Below are 13,539 nucleotides of genomic sequence, written 5' to 3' on the forward strand. Positions count from 1 at the left end.
TTTGAACTTGGACTTAAAGCCTCCAAATTGTAAGAATAAACTCCTGTTTATTAAGCCCATCCCATTTGTGGTGTATTCCTGTCAGAGTGGCACTGGGTAACCAGAACATATACTATCTGTAGGGCATTTTCTTTTTTCATCAGTGTAGCTTACCCTGAAGATAAATCATCCTTTGTTCATGTTCTGTTTTCTCCCTCTAAGATACTGTATCTATCTCTAATTCCCAGTTCTGATTTTTTTTCTTTTCAAAGAAACTAACAAAACCAATATCACATATAACTTTTTTACCTTTATTTTTATTTACTTATTTTTTTAAAAATATGGAACGCTTCACGAATTTGTGTGTCATCCTTGCGCAGGGGCCATGCTAATCTTCTCTGTATTGTTCCAATTTCAGCATATTTTTGTAAAGCATAAGGATCATGTTTTTCCATAACATTTTCTGTTCTTATCTTGGATAATCAAAAACTCCCTATGTCCAATCAAGAAAAAAAAAATGGCTTAGCTCCTGCACACTGACTTATCTTTCTATTGGTGTTCTCTTTGTAGAGTGTCGATGTCCCCATGCTTGTAAAGTATCACTTTTCAAATTAGTCTTAGTGACTAATGAACTAATGAAACTCCTTCAAGCTGCTGCTCTTTGCTTCCTCAAAGTCTGAAGCCATTTTGACTTTTATCAATAAACCTTCAGATACCTATGAAGGAAAGGATGAATCAAGACCCTCTACATTTAGCATATAGAGAAATGGGTACAAAGATGAAGTAAATGAATTAACAAGTTCTCCTGGGGGCAGAGAAAAGGTTAAAACATCCGTGTCTTGATAGGGCTGACTTTATCCAGTAGGCAGACTTCATTCTCATGGAATGTATAAACAAAGGACACTTTTTTTTTTAACTTAATATTTGTATTTTAAAATAATTACAAGTGTGTATCATAAAAAATAAGAATAGTTTTGGTCTTCCCTAAACATAATATTATCCTTGTATTAAAGTCATTATAAGCTTTTCAGTACTTTGGGCTTCTAAAAGTATTACTGTGTTCCTATATCTTGACACCCCTTTCCACATCCTACTAATGGTTGTTTAAAATGAACCATGCTTATATTTCTTTTTCCCCACGTGTATCTTCTTCAATCCATTTCACTTTTAAATTTGATTGGAGTATACTTGGTTGGAACTAACTCAATGACCCTGTTCCACTTTCTCTGGCACAAAGGCTAAGATGTATTTAGATAACAACATTGTACTAGGTCAGGGACTTTCTCTAAAGTGACTATAGAACCTTTGATAGAGTTGGCAGCTTTGACAAGTTCATCTGTGCAACTTCAACTTGTTTAGATCAGAGAAATTATACATAGAATGAATGAAGTATGCATTTTCAAAGCTGTCTTGGGACTTGATGGATGCACATCTACTGACATTGCTTTGTATCCTTCTATGGAAAATTTCCTCCTTTGTATCAACTAATGAAAGACAGATCCACTACAGAATTTGAAAATGGCTTTCAAGTGTCAAAAATCCAACTGGAAATTTATTTTCCTTATACTGTCCTATTTTTTTTCTTCTTTTTTATATCAATATCCACTTCCCTTTTTTTATTCTATTTCTGTTTATCTTCTTTATTATTTATCTTATTTATTAAAAGTAAAGATATTTAGCAATGAGCTACTGAATACTTTTTTATTTAAAGAAGATGAATCAGAGAAAGATTAACCACAGTAAACATTTGTAGAGATAAAGGATATAAGCTGGGGCAGTTTTAAATGATTCTACCTAAAGGAAGATGGGGCAATCTACCTCCGTAGTGATACTGCCTCAGAAATCCAAGGAGGGGTCGCTATGAGTTGGGTCGACTGGATGGCACATAACAACAACAACAACAACAATCTGTTAAGTGAGTTCCTGGGTGGGTGGCAAACAGTTAATGTGCTTGGTTGCTAACTGAAAAGTTAGTGGCTTAAATCTACCAGAGGCATCTTCAAAGAAAGGCCTAATGATCTACCCCATTGAAAACCCTGTGGCTCCACAGTTCTATTCTGACACACTTGGGGTCACTATGAATGAAAATCATATTGACAGGAACTGTTTTTTGTGTGTGTTAGGTGAGTTTTGTCCCTGTTTCCTGGTAGAAGATTTCTCTACACTGATCCATAGCTCCATCATGGCCAAGTAGCATGAAATTACAATCTCCTTTTCAGATTCTTAGAATGTCTATGCTCCTTCTATCTCTTATTTAGCATCTTTTTCAACTGGGCCATTTGGGTTTAAAGTTAGTGAATTTGAGGCTTAGCAGTTCAGCCATGTGTCCACTTATTAGAGGGTATAAGGGCAATGTTCTAGTCCCATTAGCTAATTGATTGAATTCAGGCAATCTCACTGAACCCTGGCTTCATCAGCTGTAAATTTTTAAGATTGGACCAGATAACTGAGGTTCAGTCAGGGGTGCTCATCAGCTTCTTAAAAATTTTAATTCACTAGGCCCCAACGCAATTTTGGATAAGAACCTCCACTTGGTTCTTTCCATCTCTGACATTGTTTGATTCCTGATGGACAGCCTTGTGATGACTGACATGATTCTTACATACATATGCATGTAAATAAATTAAACCCCTTCATGGATATTTTTCAAAAATTACAAACAACTAAATGCTATCATTTTGTCATGTGTTTGCAGTTTACTTTTATGCCTTCTACACCTATAAACCACAAATAAATGTTATAACTCTAACTGGATAATGAGCTGAAAATCACTATATATGTTTCTAGTCCTTCCTCACAGTGAGACCTTGTCACATGCTATTGATTCAGAGGAAAGCAAATTACCCATTGGAATAATCTCTGAATATTCTATAAACTCTACTCCAACTAAACGAAACATTGCATTTTTGACAATGAGCTTAAGAAAATGCAGTTGAAAGCTAGATTGGGGGCTTTTTAACAGATTATCTTGGTTGTTTCTATCATTTATTCCTTTCTTCCTCTATTCTTCTTCTTATTTTACTTGAACCAATGGGTATAAACAGACAGGATTTTTTGGCACCCTGATGCCTGCCATTGTATTTATTGGTTTTTATCTTCAATGAGCCACTACCTCTCAAATGATTTCAGGTGCGCTCAGATCACAAGCAAACTCTTTTAAGAAGAGATGAAATTGAATCCATCAATATGTTGATCATGGCAGTACCTGGTCCTTATCACACTCTTGCTTCCTCAGTAAAGCAAAATAAATCTTAGTTGTTCCAGGCTCTGAACCAGGAGTAAGAATGGGGGAATTTTTATTTCTCAAAGCTTAAAGATTATTCCAGCTACTGCTAGAGAGTTCACAGAAGGGGCAGGTAGGAGAATGTTGACAGTTGAGTTCTTGGTACTTTTAGGACCTCTGGCTTAAGTCCCTTCCTGATATGGCAAAAAGTCACTAGTGAACCAGGGATTGTGAACACACAATGAGTCTACTGGGCAGTGTTTCATGTTTGCATTCAGTTCACTTACATATGATCTCAAAGGTCACTGACATTTAATACCCTTCAATTTTTCCAAAGGACAAATATGAGTCATGGCCATTACAAGGTCAATGAAAATGAGAATTTTCTTACTTAATGATGTTCTATAAAATCAAGCACTATTTAGTGTTCATTCTATGATAAATTCTCTTAAATGTTCCACATTGTCATAGCAACATTGTGAGGTAGCTACATGTTTAATTCCCACTTTAAAGTTATATCTGAGACATAGACATATTGCACGGCCAGTACGAAAATAGGCAGGGTTCAAGTCCACAACTTCTGACATCCAAGTCTGTGCTCTTAGCCTCTCAGATGAAAAAATAATATGGTGAATTTGTTGACTGGGGACATTTTCTCTGAGAAGTAAAGGGAAGTCTTGAAGGTTGATCATTATTTCCAAACAAGCATTTAGGTCAGATGATCTGTCAATGAAACTCTCTCTCACATACACACACACACAATACAATTGGAAAAGGCTAGAGTTTTCTGCAATATGTAGCTGCTTTGAAATTAAAACAATCTGGAAAGATTAGAACAGGTTTGATGGGACTAGTGTGTAAATAAACAGCCCGGATCTCTATTTGTTATTAATACTGACTCTGCAGAGCTGACATCACACAAAGAACTCCAGTTCTGGAGGTGAGGACAGAGAGCCTGCAGCAAAAAGTTCATGTGTGTGTGTGTGTGTGTGTGTGTATACACATATATAATTTTTTTTTTTCCCTTTCCAGTGCCTCCCTCTCCTTTTTATTGACATTAGCCCCAAACCATGCTTGCCTTGACAGCAGTTTTCACTTTTTGGACAAAAACGAATAAGAGAGTACATTCAGACAAGAGTCAGATGAGATTCACCAGTTTGAGGTTTGGGGATTGTTTTTGAAAGAGTAAACAAAGTTAGGGTGTTTAAGGTTGTTTGAGTCCCAGAGCCTGGAGCAGGCTGAGAAATGAGAGTTGGAAGAAAATGTTCTGTGCACAACAGTCAGTCCAGAGGTTAGGCATTCTCCTAAATGACACATTTTAGGGGAAACACAGAAAGTTTCCAGGGTGTTCTCCAGTTTCTTCCTTCCATTAGCAGCAGCATCTTCTCAGTGGGCCCCTCATGGGTGATTACTTGGCTCCCAATGGGGCTTGGAGAAACAGGCAACAATCTTGGCTGGTGCTGCCGGAGATAGTGGTATGCCATAATAAGGAGATTTAAGACCTATAGGTCAGGAGAAGGAGAAAAAAGCAGAACTGTGTTTCTTAGAAACACTGCTTTTATCTTCTTCCCTCAAATTATACTCCTCTCTCAGTAAATAAAACGTGTCTAAATTCTAAATCTACTCACTGAGACATTCTGATGGTCTTAAATTAATTTTCATTAGGTACTTCTAACCTTATGCTTCTCCACGTGTCCCCTTTATCCAAATGTCTCTACTACCATCTTCCCTGGGGTCCCTCACAGCTTCAACATACCACAGCTCTGTAATTTTTGGCATTTTGTGTTAGACTCACTCAGGAATGCTGGGATATAGATCCTAGCAGGAGAACCTGCCAGGCTTAAAATTTCCCATGGTGTGATTTAATTTTCCCTACCACTTTCCCTTGTAAGTGGAAAAAAGAACAGCAGAGAATAGGGCAAAAAGTCCTCAGCACTTTACCAGCAGCGGCTCCCCACATGTGCAGCCATAACCCTCTCAATTCAACTGCAGAGAAAATTTAAGCTTTAGTCCGACTTTAGTATAAGCTCGTATGATATGTGACTTAATGAATTGAGCAATCCCATGAGAAAGAGGAACTGCATTAGGTTTATCTAAGTGAAAAACACACACATAAAAAGAGAAGAGAGAACTATAAACGGTGAGTATGACAATACAGTGTGAAGGAATGGGGAGATGGCAGGCTTTGGAGAGAGGCTAAAGAGGGACTGTTTCATGGGTCACCTTTCATAGCAGCTGGGGACTCTGGATAAGAAATCTCATCTGTCTGAGCCACAGTTTCCTTACTGGTGAAGTGAGAATGAACATACTTCCATTGCTGTATTGATGGGTGAATTAGATGTGGTGAACATACTGAACAAGTGATTGTTATTGTTGTTTTCAGTTGTCTTTGAGTCAGCTCTGATTCCTTGTGACCTTATGTATACCAGAATGAAACGTTGCCTGGTCCTGCACCATAATAATGATTATAGGTATGCTGAGTCCATTGTGGCTATCGGGTCAATCCATCTCACTGAGATTTTCCTTTGTGTTCACTGACCCTCTATATCCTTTTCACTTTATCAACCATCATGTCCTTTTCTATTGATTGGTCTTTCCTCACTGCATATCCAAAGTAAGCAAGTCAAAGTCTGTCTCTCTCCATCTTGACTTCTGTGGTTTAATTTCTTTCCAAACTGATTTATTTGTTCATTCTTCTGGGAAGTCATGGTATATTCAGTGTTCTTTGCCAGCATCACAGTTCAAATGCATCATGTCTTCTTCTGTCTTCCTTTTTCACTGTCCAGCTTTCCCATGCATTTGAGGCAATTGAAAAGACCATGTCTTGGATCAAGGGCACCTTAGTCATCAAAGTGACATCCTTACCTTTTTTAAAACTTTAAAGATTTTTTTTTTTTTTTTGCAACAGATTTTCCCAGTTCAACACATTGATTTCTTGACTGCTGCTTCCACGGACATTGATTGCTGATCCAAGTAGAATGCAATCATTGACAACTTCAATGAGCTTTTATTAGTTATTCTGTTAAAACAGTTTAATGCAAAGCAATAGAATAGAGCAAATCCTAACATATTCTTATAGAATATTTAGCAATGTTTTTTTTTTTTTTTTTTTTTTAACTACCCTTTTTTACTACCAAATACCACTGATGTTTTCAGTGACTAGAAAGGTCATGTGACTAGAGTTGGCAATTCAACATTCTGGGTTGCAGGTTGGAATTAGTGAGATTATAAAACCCAGTGTTGGTTGCTCTATACTTGAGAAGCCTAAGCAGGAATATCCACCTCTATTTCTTAGTTTCCTGAAGCCTGACAGAGTTATGAGGGATATTGTCTTAAAAAGAGTTTCCATTGTTAAGAAAATGATAGCTAATAATAATTCATCAATACTATGTTGGGCATAGCCCAGTAGCCATTTTATTTTCTCTTATAAGCAATTCAATCATCAGGAAAGCCAGGGAACATAATGTTATTTGGAAGCTTCTTTTAAAACCCAAACAGCAGTAATGATGATTGAAAACCAAAACATTTCTTTAGGAATAAATGACTAGTGGGTTAATGGTTTGAGGCACATTCTCCCAACTAGTCAATAACACCTTTATTTTGGTGAGTGGGAGAAGCATCAGGCCAGAACCTACAAGTATAAGTGCATACATGGATGGAGAATGGAAGAATTTTCAATGAACATAAATCTTGATAATAAGGGAAATTTCAACACCTCAGGTTTGTCCCCAGGAGACTCACATAAACCTATAGGCATCCAGATAGTGCATATAATGAGGTCTCACTTAAAAGAAGGGAAGGAATAGTATCACATATTATTACCCAAGGCATATGTAGGGCAAAGTTTGTGGCATTTGACCTCTCTAGTACCTTCCTGCTGGTGATTATTGCTCATTAAATAAACCATCATTCCATTATTTTTTTTCTATTTTTGTCTTGGAATAGTAATGAGTCCTGGCTATTGTCATTTTTATAACAATATATAAATTTAATCAACAGGCTGTAATCAGGATTATCACTCATGTATATTTAAAACATGAATCTTCCCAGAAACCAACATTTTTGGCTTGAGCACTCCCAAGAGACTATGGCTCAGAGGATGCTTAGGGTCTCAAGGATATTTTAATTCCCCACTCTAAAATGTCTTCCCATAAAATAGCAGTAGATTGTTGCCTTTTCCACAAAATACTAGGTCTTAGATTAACATTGCAATAAATTTATAATTCTCTAGCAGAATGTTCCTGAAAATGTGTTTCATAGAACACTAGAACAAGGAGAAATTTTAAAAATCATTTGGAAAATATTTGACACATATTACATCTCTTTAGAAGGAGCTCTGGTGACTCATGTTTAAGCTAATTGACTACTAAGTAGAAGGTTTGTGGTTCACACTCACCAGCTACTCTGTGAAAGGAAGATGGGGAATCTACTTCCATAAAGATTTATTGCCTTGGAAACCCAATGGAGGCACTCTGAGTGGGAGTTGACTCAATGGCAGTGAGTTTGTTTTTTATTTTTGGTTATATCTCTTCAGAGGAGATAACATGAGCATATTAAATGCTTAGGTAAGTCCTGTCATCAACAAGTTTCATTCATAGTTCACTTTTAATCTTATTTGACCAATATGCCTCCTTTTTCATATAAGGCCAATTAATATCCTATGGCACATGCAATTGAAGAGGCTTTTTTTTTTTTTTTTTAACCTAATCACTTTTACATGATTTTTCATGTTGTTCTGATTATTAAAGCACAATTCTAGAATTATAATTATTCATTCCATGAAGATCCAGGATAGAAAACTTGGGTTTTCCTGACAACCAGGAAAGAGAGCAAGAGTGAGAACAAGAGAGAGATTGATTTAGTTTGTAAAAGAAAAACAGTAGGTGTAGAAAAGAGTAGAGAATAATTTACCTTTATTGAAATTTAAAGGCCAGACATAACTTGGGGCACTTCTGGCATTTTCATGTTTACATTCCCAGTTTCCACTTCTCACTGAGCTATGTAAAGCTCCATGAGAGGTTAACTCTGGTTAGCTGAAAATACAAAGCTCATACTTAAAGACTGGTGTGCAGAAGAAGTGAGTTGGCTGGTGAGTGAGGAGCTGGTTGTCAATTCAGCATCCACATCTCTACCGTGTTGGTTGGTACATTGAGTCAGATACATAAACACATGATATGGGCTAAGAGACATGCTTTACTAGACTGAAAATTTGTAACATCTTAATATTCTCAAGATGGATCCCCTGTAATTGTCAAGGATGTTAAATATTTCTTTTCATTAAAGTCTCCTCTGGTCTTTCTACTTTAGCTTTTTTGTTTGTCTATTCAATTTCTTCTTTTTTTTGGTTAGAATTTAACCAACAGGTAGTAGTGATTCAATGGTAGAATTATTGCTTTCCATGTGAGAAACCTGAGTTTGATTCCTGGCCCATGCACCTCAAAAAAAAACTACCACCATCTCTAAGTAGAGGCTTTCATATTGCTATGATGCTAAACAAATTTCAATGGAGCATCAAGTCTAAGATGGAATAGAAAGAAAAGCCTGGTGATTTACTTCCAAAAATCAACCAGTGAAATCCTTATAACACTGTGCTCTGATCCCAGTGCTCATGAGGTTTCCATGAGTCAAGGGCTGAGTCAAAGGCAGGTCACAACAACAGTATAACCAATGAAGGTAGAGTTCTAGGAAACTTCATGAAAGTGTCAGCATTTGCTTAGGAACAGAGGAGGATATTAACAAGTTGTAATTACATCCTTCTACATAAGAATACCAAGAAGAGCAAATTCTTGGAAGAAAATTTGGTGTCAGCAACAAGGGAAAGAAACCAGGCCAAAGTGGGGCATATCTGGGACATGCAGAAGGAAGTAAGTGGTTAAATTGGAGGGTTCCTGAGGGTGATTCCAGGAGTGTTGATTCATTTTTCTCCAGTGTATTGTATGCAAGGCTCTGTGTGTGAAAGAGTGAGTGGCAAAACTAGCAAATAGATACTAATTTTCGAAGTGCTCCTTTTGATGGAGTCATGAGTATTTATTTTTACAAAGAGTTTAAGCCATTGTACCTCAGCTTACAAACATCACTTTAAGATCTTTTTCCCTTAAAGACTGAAAATCTTTCTTCTTACCTGATGTATCAAATGTCCCCACATAAACTACCCTCTACTCTTCATATCCCTAGTCAGTATTAAGTGCCACACTAGTGTTATCATTAAATGTTGGCTGCTGAAGACGGTAAATGATTGCAATTTGGAGGCACTGAGTTGCAAAGAGGTGAATGAGATATGGTTCCACTCACCAACAAGAATTAATCTAATAGAAGATAGAAATAGAAATTTCAATACAGTGTGTAGTTTTGACAGAATGATCTGATAGATATATGAACAGTTATCCTAGAAGTACAGGGCAAACCCTTCCCACCCAGGGAAGGGGAATGAGGCAAAATGGAAATCAAAGGTTCCTGAGTGAAATGACACCTCAGCTGAGTCTTTAAAACATGGTGAGTAGGTATTACCTTGACAAAGTAGAAAATTATTTCTAGACCAATGAAAACTAAGGAGGGTCTTTAGGGGAAAATAATGCACAGAGTTCATGACTAGGGACATAAAATTTTTTTGAGAACTACAAAATAAACTTGATTTCTATCAGATAATAGATTTCAGTAATAAACACTGAGTAATGAATTTGAAGAGCTAAGTATGGGTCAGATTACAGGTGAAAATAGAGTTCACAAAGAGATTTTAAGCAGCAAAGTGGAATGGTGTGATGAACATTTAGTGAGATTTCTCTGCCTTAAGGTTAGGGTTAGCACAATAGATGTGATGGAAAACACAACAATGACCATTTAAAAGAATATTATGAGATACCCAAATCACTTATGAAATTGAAACTGAGGGCTCAAGAAGTGAAGGATAGTGTTCAAGATTCAACATTTAGTAAGTGATGAGCACAATGATTCAAAAGGTCCTTTTGCTCAGAAGTCCTTGCTCTTACCTAATATCTTACCATATTGATAAGTGATGAGCATAGTGAGTTCAAAAGATTTATAGAACAACCAGAAATGTAAGTAGACAAATCTGTTCAAGGAAGAGTCTGGAGCTGGGGATGTTATTAAATAAGCCAGGGTGGAGGTTGTGAGTGAACATATACTTTTGATTAAAAGTCTCACTCGACGGCACATAATAACAACAACAACAACCTTCAATTAATTGAGAGACAGATCAAGGAAAACACTGAAAAATTGAGGAAAACACAGACAAGACGCTAGAATAATTTCAAAATACAATACAAGAACAAGATGAGAAAATAAATGAAAAAATAGAAATGATACAAAATCTATAGACAGAAATCCAGAAGATTAATACTAAAGTTTCAGAAATAGATAACACATTGAATGGGCATTGGAGTAAAATTGAATCAATGGAAGACATAATTAGTGAGATTGAAGACAAATACCTCAATACTTCTTTGCAAAAGGAACAATCAGAAAAAAAGATAAAAACAAAATGAAGAAAGCCTAAGTTTCATATGGGATACCATCAAAAGGAATAACCTACATGTCATCAGAATTCCAGAATGGGAAGAGACAAATAAAACCACAGAAAAAATTGTCAAAATTTGTTGGAAGAGAATTTTCCTGGTATGATGAAAGATGAGAATATATCCATTCAAGAAGTTCAACAAACCCCAAACAGGATAGACCCCAAAACAAAATCACCAAGACATATCATCATCAAACTTACCAAAACCAAAGATAAAGAAAGAATCTTGAAAGCAGCATGGGAAAAATGACAAGTTACCTACAAGGTCAACCAATAAGACTAAGCTTGGATTTCTGTATAGAAACCACGCAGGCAAAAGACAATGGGATGGTATATATAAAGCCCTGCAAGAGAAAAATTGCCAACCAAGAATTATATACCCAGTAAAATTATCCATCAACTATGATGATGAAATTAGGACATTTCCAGATAAGCTGAAATTAAGGGAATTTATTAAAACCAGACCAACCTTACAAGAAATGCTAAAGGGAGTCCTTTGGATAGAGAACCAACAACAGCAAAAAATAACTGACCATTAACACACATGATGACATAACCCAGAAATCAACCCAGTTATAGAAGTATCCAAAATACATAAGCCTATGAGATTGCAAACAGGGAACCAGAGACATCAATTGACAAATGAGGAAAACCACAAATCAAAAAGAGGGAAAAAAATTGTGTAGTTACAGAACTTCTAAATGGTAGGGAAGTCAAGACAACTACAAGATAGAACGGCCTGTTCTAAACTTGGGAAAAAAACTATAAATCACAGGGTAACCTCAAAGAAAAATGATAAATTTTCACATCAAAATGAAAAAGGGGACCAGCACAAATATTTAGCAAATACTACAACAATAGCAACGAAGGAAGTGATAACACGATTCATAAACAAAATGAGCTCAGCACAGAAAGTTATATGAAACAAAGAAATCAGGAACACCAAGAAAAATCAAATAACAAACGACATCAAAAAATTCATGCTTTTTGATCATTTCATATTTGGCAAGGGACTTATTGGTAAGATTTATAGAACACTCCAATGCCTCAACAGCAAAGGGATTAACAATACAATTGAAAAATGGGCAGAAGACATGAATAGACAGTTCACCAAGGAGGATATTCAGGCAGCCAGCAAATACATGAAGAGATGCTCATGATCACTGGCCATCAGAGAGATGCAAATCAAAACAACAGTGAGATACCATCTTACTCAGCACGATAGCAATGTTCAACGAGACAGAAAATAACAAAGGCTGGAAGGGATGTGGAGAGATTGGGACTCTCATACACTGCTGGTGGGACTGTGAAGTGATACGATCACTGTGGAAAGCAGTATGGCAATTCCTTAGAAAGCAGGAATTGGAGATACCTTTTGACCCAGCAATCCCATTACTAGGTATACACCCTGAAGAAGAGAGAGCCAGAACAAGAACAGATATATGCATATCCATGTTCATCGCACTACATACAATAACAAAAATATGGAAACAACCTATGTACCCATCAGCAGAAGAATGGGTAGCCAAACTATGGTACATACACACAACGGAATACTATGCAACACTAAAGAATAATGGAAAGTCAGCAAAACACTGCATAATATGGATGAACTTGGAGGACATTATGCTGAATGAAATAAGTCAATCATAGAAAGAGAAATATAGTATTAGTTTGCTGTTTTGGAGGGTCAAGGAAAGGAAGGAACCTTTCTTTGTTGGTTACCAGGGGTGGGGTGGGAGGGGAAGGGAGAGAACACTGCAAAAAAAAATGTAATGACCCATGTCAGTTTAGTTTTTTGTATTTCACTGTACATAAATTATATTTCAATAAAAGGCATTAAAAAGAAAGAAAGAAAGGTCATATGGAGCACTGTTCTACTCTGACACAATGGGGGGGGGGGGTCACCGTGAGTCAGAATTGACTTGATAACAACTGACAGTAAGAGACTACAGAGAAATAGCAGGGTAATTTGGTCAAGGCAGATTTTCTGCCAGATCTATCTTCTGGTTAGAGAGAGGGAACAGGAACTCAGTTACAAATGGTATGACCTAGAGGAGTACATTTAATGCAACATTCTGAGTTGAAAGGTGAGCAAGCAGTATCTACAGTCTTAGCCTCTGAGTAGTCAAAAAATGCAAACAGAGGTTTCTGAACTTGAGAAAACTTGCACAGGGCACTTGTTAGGCACTTTGGAGGCTATCTTTGGCAAGCAACTGGTATGAAATAGAAAACCATCAATGCACAAGACCTCTGTTACAGGTTTTGCAGCAAACCTTGTGGCTACGTCAGATGAACCAGGTCCCAAAGATTTCAGAACACAGTCTCAACAAATGTGGATTAGCAGTCATCAGTTTAGAGCTGACTATTAAAGATAAAGGAGCTCTGGTAGCATAGTGGCTAAGACACTTGCCTGCTAACCAGACGGCTGGCGGTTCAAACCCACCAGCCACTCCTCGGAAGGAAGGTTGGGCAATCCTACTTCCGTAGTGATACTGCCTCGGAAACCCAAGGAGGGGTCGCTATGAGTCGGGTTTGACTCGACGGCACACAACAACAACAACAACAACATTAAAGATAAAGCATCTAGGAAAACATCAAGTAACCACAGAAAGAGCAAATGCCAAGATGCTTACAGAGGGGAGAACTCTCAGAGCAGAAATATGGAAGATAAGGCAAGATTCACTGAAGAAGATTTAGGAGATAATGGACCCACAGAAACCAAAGACAGAGTTCTAAGGAAGTGACAGGTCAGTGGTGTTGAATGCAGCCAAAAGGTTTGATCTGAGAATTATACGTTTGG

General features: G+C 37.0%; 1 non-coding gene across 1 annotated transcript; it reads right to left on the reverse strand.

The window, feature by feature from the left end:
- Positions 1-314: 314 nt before the first annotated feature.
- On the reverse strand, positions 315-417 carry LOC122150695. The gene has a single exon (XR_006163803.1). It is a non-coding gene; the product is annotated as a U6 spliceosomal RNA (small nuclear RNA).
- Between the last annotated feature and the right edge of the window lie 13,122 nt (positions 418-13,539).

The sequence above is a fragment of the Orycteropus afer genome, unplaced genomic scaffold (assembly GCF_000298275.1).
Source record: "Orycteropus afer afer isolate SDZICR_OR568_19922 unplaced genomic scaffold, OryAfe1.0 scaffold00203, whole genome shotgun sequence".
NCBI lineage: Eukaryota > Metazoa > Chordata > Mammalia > Tubulidentata > Orycteropodidae > Orycteropus > Orycteropus afer.